This window comes from Choristoneura fumiferana, chromosome 9, assembly GCF_025370935.1.
Source record: "Choristoneura fumiferana chromosome 9, NRCan_CFum_1, whole genome shotgun sequence".
NCBI lineage: Eukaryota > Metazoa > Arthropoda > Insecta > Lepidoptera > Tortricidae > Choristoneura > Choristoneura fumiferana.
The window spans coordinates 16440052-16449835 of NC_133480.1; the positions used below are offsets into that span (position 1 = coordinate 16440052).

Consider the following 9784-nt stretch of genomic DNA (forward strand, 5'->3'; position numbering starts at 1 on the left):
CCTCTTACGATATCCACGGAAGAAATGGAGAGGTGTAATTCTAACCCGACACCACACGGGTAAAAGTTAAAGGGGGGTTGCTAAAAGTGGCTCCGAATCGGTAACGTTTCGTGTGCTCTGCCTACCCCATTTGGGAATACAGGTGTGATGTTTGTGTGTGTGTGTGTGTGTGATAATACGATATTGGGAATAGCGCGATTTTTGAATGGCTCCCGTCCCGACTGTTCAAGTTTTGGTTTCTTAACAGGTTTTTAACCCCCGACGCAAAAATAGGGGTGTTATAATTTTGACCGCCATGTGTGTCTGTCTGTCTGTGACACCGTAGCTCTTAAACGGGTGAACCGATTTGAATGCGGTTTTTTTTTTTTGAAAGCAGTTTTTTCCTTTTTAATTTTCGTTTTTTTTTTTTTTCAAAATGTGCGAGCCCGGGTTCGAAATCACGATCCTCTGCTTATTAGACCATAGGTTAAGGGACTAGGGTACCACGGCTTCATGTGCGAAATTATGAAGCAATTCAATGGTGAGTGTAAATTTCCCAATCCACGCTGTTTTCGCGTGGGAACTACGGCCCAAGCCCTCTCATTCTGAGAGGAGGCCTGAGCCCAGCAGTGGGACGTATAGGCTGGTATGGTGGTTGTCAGAGTGCTGATTATGTGTACCCATCTCAAATTACAGCTTTGTATTACTAAATCTCTGAGCTACTAATAGGTAGAATATCGAAAATACAAACTGAGACATGGATGCACAGAAAAACCAGAAAAATAGACCAGCGCTGGGAATAGAATCCAGGTCCTCAGCATTCCGTGCTGCGTGCTATAACCCCTACACAACCGCTGGAGCTGGACAGGATTCTAGACACAAATTTATCCTATGCACACATATCTCAGGTTGCATTTTTCCACTACGCTACTTACTCAGCAGCACTAGCGACATCTATGTTTAGCTCTCATCGTAGGTAGGTAGTCATTCACGATGATGCGTTCTTATTGCAATGTTATGAATGTCGAATGTCTTCATGGATTTTCAGACGGACTTTGCAAAACTATAATATAGAGGTTTGGTTATTGCAGGGTTTCTCAAACTTATGGCTCCACGTACCCCTGTTATAGTTTCTAGACGACAGCGAACCCCCCCCACACCCCCCAAAGATAGTAATAACATTGGCTGTTGGAGAAACTAAGTTTATTTATATTTCAATTGGCATCATAATATAATGTATATTATTTATTTCAATAAAGTAACAAGTATAGATAAGAATCATCTTGCCAACGAAAATACAAACTGAAACAAACAACAACAAATAACAAACAAATAAGTAACAAATTTGGAGTTGAAATAAAAAATACAAAAAGACTCCAAAAACCAATCTTACTCATCTTGCCAGTCTTGCAGCCATCATCACGTAAACCTTGTCGCGAACCCCCTACCGTCGAATAGCGAACCCCTAGGGGTTCGCGTACCCCACTTTGAGAAACCCTGGGTTATTGCTATTATGATTACAGAACAGAACCTTAAAAACTAAATACTCAGGTGTAGAAATACCTCATTATATCGCGAAGGGGTGCCTGGTATGTACGCGCCTTTTAAACGTCGTCAAAAGTTACATAAAGTGAGATTGTTTAATTTGATTAGATCCATAATTTGTGATAAATTATTACATAATGCTTTTACTACGACGATCGGAGCTGCTGGATGGAATCGTGTGGTAGGTGTGTGTGTGTGTGTGTGTGTAATCAAGGGAACTGAATCTCGTAGGTGGAACCTTTTCGTAATCAATTTCGCTACGATTTCTTTGGCAAATGTATGGGATGTCAACAGGAGATTAGCAGCACAAAGGTTCCACTCTGGTACATGATTCAGTTTCCTTGACTGTACAAGGTGATAGTTAAATAACTGAAAACCTGAAAGAAGTTCGACGACCGGATGGCCAAGTGGTTAGAGAACCTGACTACGAAACTTGAGGTCCCGGGTTGGATTCCCGGCCGGGGCAGATATTTGTATGAATAATACGAATGTTTGTTCTTGGATCTTGGATGTTTATTATGTATTTAAGAATACGGCCTTCGAGACATAATCAATTTCCATAACTCTTCTGACCTACTTTTCAAAATTAGCCCTCATGTAGCTATTTACATTCTGCGGTTGTGCCTGTTTTCACCAAAATTTTTATACATCTTACGTTGCTGCTCTGTTTGGAAATTTCCCAACTTGACCTCATCTATTGATATTGTTTTAAAAGAAACTACCTGCAAAATCCTTAATATTTCACATACTCCAACAAGTTGGACCCAGGCGACTTTACCGATCAAATATGGTGGTCTAGGGATTCGTACGACAAGCGACCTGGCTCTCCCTGCCTTCCTTTCATCCGTTCACAGCTCTGTCTCCCTCATCAGTGGTATCCTTAACATTACCCAATCCCGCTGATGTTGTGGTGTCAGGCTTGGCGGACGCAGAGTTGGCATGGATAGCCAGCAACCTTGGGGAAAGTTTGCCCACCGAAAAAAATAGTCAAGCCGCCTGGGACCTCTTGAAAGTAAAAGCTATCCACAAAAATTTAATTGAGAATTGCAGTAACCACTTCGAGCGGGCCCGATTATTGGCAGTTTCGGAAGCTGAGTCGGGACACTGGCTTCACGCTCTCCCTTCTCGGAACATAGGATCGCTGCTAGACCCGGGATCGTTGCGAGTCGCGGTGTGCCTTCGCCTGGGCCTCAGGACCTGCGAACCTCATCTTTGCTGTCGCTGCGGTGGCTCGGCTGACGCTCTCGGCCGCCACGGCCTACATTGCCAACTTAGTGCCGGCCGTTCCTACAGACACGCGACACTCAACGATCTCGTCCGTCGAGCTCTCGGCTCCGCGTCCATCCCCGCGACCCTAGAGCCTACAGGTCTTTCTGCTGCGGACGGGAAGAGGCCCGACGGTTGTACGTTGGTGCCGTGGCGTCTGGGGCTACCGTTGGCGTGGGATGTTACATGCGTGGATACGTTAGCCCCGTCCCACGTCCAACGGTCTGCGCGGAAACCAGGGACAGCTGCAGACGATGCCCAAACCGTCAAGTGCCGCAAATATGCCTTTCTTAAGGACAACTACTTTTTTGCGGCACTTGCGGTCGAAACCTTGGTCGTCCGACACAAAAAAAATTATGAAAGAAGTGTCGGACAAACTAATCGGCATATCTGGCGACCAAAGAGCAGGCTTTTTCTTCGCCCAAAGACTGAGCCTTGCAGTGCAACGAGGCAACGCCGCTAGCGTCTTAGGCACAATGCCCCGCGCTGCGCTGCCTTTGGATGAGGAAGCCCGTTTTAGTTAATTTTATATGTTTTTTTATTTTTATTTTTATGTAAAAATTCATTGTTTAAATAAATAAATATGGAGTTAAGAATGTATTTATCCACATATATAAGTATGTTTATCCGTTGCCTAGTATCCATAGTACAAGCTTTGCTTAGTTTGGGACTAGGTCAATTGGTGTCAATTGTCCCATGATATTTTTATATTGGTTTTTAAGTTTGTTCAGAATTTAAGATGAGGGATCGATTACAATATAATTTAAACCAGGTGGCGTTTTTTTCATCTATTTGTACTGTGCCCAATCTAATTATTAAATTACTAGCTTTTGCCCGCGGCTTCGTCCGCGTGGTATTCGGTTATCGCGCGCTGTTCCCTCGGGAACTGTGCATTTTTCCGGGATTAAAAGTAGCCCATGTCACTCTCTGGCCCTTAAACTATTGCCAACAATCACGTCGATCCGTCGCTCTGTTTCGACGTGAAAGACGGACAAACATACAAACACACACATTTTCGCATTTATAATATTAGTATGGATTAAATCCTAAATCAGTCATTTCTCCGGTAATACTGTTGCGATTGGTACGAGATTTTGTGCATGTAAATACCTGACAGTCAGTCGGGACTTTAATTGTATTCATCATCCCAGCCTATATACGTCCCACTGCTGGGCACAGGCCTCCTCTCAGAATGAGAAGGCTTAGGCCGTAGTTCCCACGCGAGCCCAGTACGGATCGGGAACATCACAGGCACCTAACAATGTTTTCCTTCAGCGTAAAGCTCGTGGTAAATTTCAAATGTAATTTCGCACATGAATTTCTAAAAACTCAGAGGCGCGAGCCGGGGTTTGAACCCACGACCCTCTGCTTGAGAGGCGATAGGTCAAACCACTCGGCCACCGCGGCTTTTTATTACTTGTTATTAACATTAATTATCCAATTTCGAGGTATTACCAAAGCTCTCAGTTTCTAGCTAACGGTGCTAGCATTTGCCTTCTGCGGCCTTGCGGCGGCCCCGACCTTTACACATCACGAGCACCGGCCAGAGGCATAGCGTCTTGATGATGAGACGTTGGAAGGTTAGGCATGATTCTTTTGAAGTCTCAGGTAAAACCCTTTGCTCATTGAACGCAGATGTGTTTTGTTTTTGGAGCATATTATGTACCTATGTATGTATGAATGTCGCTTTGAAGTGATAAGGTTGTTTGTACCTGGTAATTGTCCCTCTGTGTACCTGTTTTCTGATTGATTATGGTGTATGTGTATATCTATTTCTTTTGGTCCTCTGTAGCCTAAAGGGCTGGTCGGTTTTCAACTGTAAAATGAGGTTACTTTGCTCCGATATTTGCTCCACATACCACAGCATAATCATTTTCAAAGTAAAACAAAGATTACGAAATTTGGAGCAAATATCGGAGAAAAGTAACCTCATTTTGTTGAAAACCGACCAACATACGTTCATATATGTATTTATGTAAAGTAGATCACCCCTACTACCATGCTGGCTTGCTTAAACTACGTCATAATGTTGTTTTGTTATATACTGAGCGTCAAAAAATCTGGCCCTCAAATGTATGCAGTTATAGGTAATTTTGTATGGAGAGTGGGCCAAATTGTGTGTCGCTCAGTATATATAAACTTTAATTTAGGAGCAATGTTAGGCGTACGAGGAGTAGTTTGGTGCATTTTTACACCATCATTATCTCCGTCTTATCACTGTAAGGCGTCTGACAGGAAAAGAAAAAAAAATCGGAGCAAGAACTTAAATAATTTATTGAATCAGGCGTTACTTTGCGGAGGTCCATATCAATGAACTAAAATAAAATAAGGTCGCGGGTGAGCAAGGAAATTATTTTAGTGCAAGAACTTAAGTTCAGTGTTGCCACTTTATTGGCAAGTTTATCGGGTACCGGGACTTCGACTTGCAAGACATTGAAACAAAATAAAGAATTGGAGCACTGTTACCCAGTGGGGGCAAAGTAACCTCATTTTACGTATGAGCTATCGTTCCATTTGTTAAAACTATCGGAGTAAAATAGGGCATAGAGTTATAATATTTTAAAATGGCGTCCGTGAAAAAAGTTCGTCGAGCTATGTCGGCTTCCTTATTTCGGATTCTGCCGCCACAGAAACTCCTAGCATAGCTCTCTGAGCTTGTCGCGTGACTGAATACTGTGTCTTACCAAAGCCACTCAACTATCGCTAATTTAGTACCGATTTACAAACAATAAGCGATAAATTCCTCAAACCAACACGGATGTAGGATCGAAATGCAAGTAATGTTGTAACTTCGCTGCAGTTTTTCTATCGCTTACATCAGCTGATATTTATCGTGCGAGGGTTTTGTTGAGCAACGCCGCGCTTCATTTAGCATCGTTCTAGAGTAGTCTAATATCGAATAGGCTAGTAAAGTAAACGTGCAAGTACTCGACACTGATCCAATGGTTGGCACCTTTAATCTTATGGCATTAGCGTGTCGAGCAATCGAACGTTTACATTTTTAGGGTTCCGTAGCCAAAATGGCAAAAATGGAACTCTATAGTTTCGCCATGTCTGTCTATCTGTCTGTCTGTCTGGCCGTAAGCGTCTTTTCTCAGGGACTATCAATGCTAGAAAGCGAAAATGGGGTGTTTTTTTGTTCTCATCCAACCTTATAGTGTGGGGTATCGTTGGATAGGTATTTTAAAACCATTAGGGGGTTGCTACAACTATTTTTCGATTCAGTGTTTTGTTTGCAAAATATTCAACTTTAAAGTGCAAATTTTCATTTAAATCGAGCGTCCCCCTTCTAAAATCTAAACTGGTGGTGGAAAAATTTGAAAAAATTCAGGATGGTAGTAAGTATATCAAACTTACAAGGAAAACTATAACGGTTAAGTTTTCTTGAAATTTATTAGTAGTTTAAGAGTAAATAGCAGCCTAAGGTATAAATATATAATTTCGGGCGTGTCCGACACGCTCTTGGCCGGTTTTTTTATGGCTAATTACCCTTGGTGTTTTAGTAAGATGTATTTTGCTACTGACGTTTTGAATCTATGGCATTCGTTTGACACATGTATGTATGTATGTAAACTCTTTATTGTACAAAAAAAGTAAACAAACACAGATGACAAACAATGAAATATATGTACAAAGGCGAACTTATCCCTCACTTCCTGTAGAAAGAGGGGGTAGGGAAAAAGTTCCTTCTGTTCTTGTGTCCATATACCTAGTGCCATTCACGAAGACGCGTGATGTTGTCAAAATTTGACATTAATGACATTGTATGTATGTATGTATGTAAACTCTTTATTGTACAAAAGAAAAGAAACAAAACACAATTGACAAACTTTGAGATACTTGTACAAAGGCGGACTTATCCCTTTAAGGGATCTCTACCAGTCAACCTTTGAGTAGATGAGAGGAGTAACCAGTTAGGGTCCGACAAAGAGTGAGTTTAAGAGTAAAAAAAAAATTGTGGAAGCTACTATACAGTAATAAGACATTGTAATAAGAACCACAGCACGAGTCATCGTGAATGACTCTACCTATAGGTACACTGCGCGGTCTATATTCAAAATCTCTTTCAATCTACACTAACTAAGTACACGAAATAAGGCTATCGGACTGTCTGCCAAGTCAGCTTGCCAGTTACTGATTCACTACTAAATTACTACGCAACGCACCCCTTACTTTACCTTATCCTAAAAATCCTAATTAATCCGTCTGTTAAATTATCCAAATGCCTACGCGGCCTACACGGCCAACACTATGCTGGGACCGTTTCGCGATTTCGCATAAGTATTGTTTTTTTTATGTATCTTTATTCTGTGTTTTATGTACTTAATGTGCGAAGAGCCAATAAAATATTTCTATTTCTATTTCTATCTATAAAAATATTGGACAATATTTTCTTTTGTCAGTTAAACAAAAAATATTAAAAAGAATCAATTGGTAACTTAGAAGGCTTTGCGTCGTAGTCCTGTTTGTATTTACGCAACTTTGGCACTGCAGTTCTGTAACTAGATAGGTATGGAAATCGAAGTGGTCTTATTTAGTAATTATTTCACGACAAAATAGACTAATATGCACAAATTTTAACCAGGTTTTATTTAACTTGTCTGTTTGTTTTTGGGTTAAATCTTGCAAGTTCATTTTGACCCACTTCCTGTGGTCTGGTTGACTTGAAAATTAGTACAAATTGTAAAAAAAAGTAGTTTGTGGTTTGTTGTTGTTTGGAAATTTTACATAATATGTAAGTTGAATGACAATGCAAACATAGTCAATAAAAATTAGTCAGCAAAAAGGTTCCATTGAAATTGAAATTTTGCCCGCCCCGGATTTTTTAATTTTTTTTTCATGATGAAAAATCTTTCCCACGAACTTTATTACAAACAATAAAAAAATATTTAACCAAATAGGTGCAACCGTCCTGCAATGATGCACTTACGTACAATCGGCGATTGATTTCTATTTAAACTAGAATTTTCTATTACAAAATAGTGAATGCGTGTATTTACAAATACCCACATTTTTTGCTAACTTAGTAATTCTAGTTGATTTCTAACTCTACACTCGCAATTTGTATATGTATTTGCGCTCCGCCGCTTTTTGAAAAAATCTAAAGTGACAAACAACACTGACACTATTCAATTACCTAAAATTTAATAAGCAACTTCGCTAGACTTTGGCGTAGGTACCTATGCTGCATTAAATTTGTAACATTTAGACTGGGCACCGTAAGAACCAATTATCAAAACACAACCCTTGTTAAAGTGGAATTCAGACAATTCTACTCCCGTTTCTAAACAATAATGCTTTGAGGTTTTCAGTAATCTAATTTAAACTTTGTATAAATGTAATAGCTTTATAAATAACGATCTAAACTCACCTCTATTAATATTTCCACACAAGATCAACCGGAGAAGGCACGGCACTGACTAAACTGACCGACTAGTGAAGGTGAACGAATGGATCGCGATGCCGTTCCGTTCACTCTCGATCTCATTCAGAACGAGTGATGCTTTCGGTTTCTATGAACCTTAACGTATTATAGAATATGTTTCGTTCCTAGTTAAGTAATAGTATTTCACTATACAAGTGATGCAAAGTTCTTTGAGGGATTGAAGCCGCGAAACATCTTATTTAGTAGTAAAGCTAATACCAAAATTATTTGAGTTAAAAGTTGGAAAACTCCCGACTTTGTTACTTCAATATCTCAAAAACGGCTGAACCGATTTTGATGAAACATGTCTAAGAACCATCGCTAGAAAACCTGCTTTTAATTAAAAAAAACGCTTTCAAATCGGTCCACCCGTTTAAGAGCTACGGTGCCACAGACAGACAGAGATTGACGTCGGGGGTTAAAAATTAAAAAGGCGGCTCAACATCACCCATTATTTTACCCATTCCATCCTGTATATACGTCCCACTGCTGGGCACAAGCCTGTCAGAATGAGATGATTTGGGACCGAGTTCCCACGCGGGCCCAGTGCGGACAAACTTCACACAATCCAGTAAATGTCTTCGCCTGTGGGTGCAGGTTTCCTCGCGATGTTTTCCTTCATCGTAAAGCTCATGGGAAATGTCAAATGTAATTTCGTACCTAAATTCTGAAAATATAGGAGGTGCGGGCCGATGATGATGATAGACCACCAGTTACTTCGGTTCGAAGCGCCCTGCATCCACCAGGAGCCCACGGCTTTAACCAGGTCATCCGTCCATCTCGTTGGTGGACGTCCTACGCTGCGCTTGCCGATCCGCGGTCTCCACTTGAGAACCTTTCGGCCCTAACGACCATCTGTTCTCCGCGCTATAATGGCCTGCCCATTGCCACTTCAACGAGCTAACCGCTTGGCTATGTCGGTGACCCTTATTCTTCTATGTATCTCCTCTTTATGATTCGATCCGGAAGAGAAACCCCAAGCATAGCTCTCTCCATAGCTCGCTGAGTAACTCTGGGCCTATTTATAAGGCCTATAGTGAAGCACCACGTCTCGGATCCATATGTCATCACTGGCAAAACACAAAGTTTAAGGCACTTGTCCCACCGCCGACGATGAGCGAGAAGCGAGTAGAGCGAGTAACTAGAAACGAGTGGGCGAGCAGCGAGAAGCGAGTGTAGTTTTGTCGCTCGGCTGTAAGCGAGTGTTCGCGTGCGACGGGCGATTACTCGCTCCACTCGACTCGCTCGTGCGGGGCGGCCGCCAAGCTGACATCGCTGAGCGAGTATCTATAGCTCAGCGAGTTTTATAGCTCTTGTCGCTGCGGCAAAAGATGTAAGAGCGAGTTCTCGCCGACAGTGTGAACAGCCAGCGATCAACTATTAATATATGTGTCTCTTTTACTCACACAGGATCTTATATCTTTTGTTCGTTTCTTGAGCGAGAAAATAGTCGATAGCCAATCGTTTCCTCGCTGGCGGTGAGACAAGTGCCTAGACTTGGTTGGTTGTTTGTAGGTACACTGTGTCTCCATTCCAGAACTTTTCGGCCCCAACATATTATTATCTGTA

At 41.5% G+C, this 9784-nt stretch overlaps 1 protein-coding gene across 3 annotated transcripts in view; it reads right to left on the reverse strand.

Annotated features, from left to right (window-relative positions):
- The window catches only part of LOC141431444 (uncharacterized), a 36489-nt gene that overhangs the window by 14581 nt on the left and 12124 nt on the right, over positions 1-9784 (reverse strand). For 2 of the 3 annotated variants that reach the window (XM_074092627.1, XM_074092624.1), the window contains exon 1: positions 8162-8251. The exons of the other annotated variant lie outside the window; for it this stretch is intronic. The gene's annotated coding sequence lies outside the window, so the exon portion shown is untranslated. Of the gene's footprint in view, positions 1-8161; positions 8252-9784 lie in introns of those variants that run through there. 3 annotated transcript variants of the gene reach the window in all.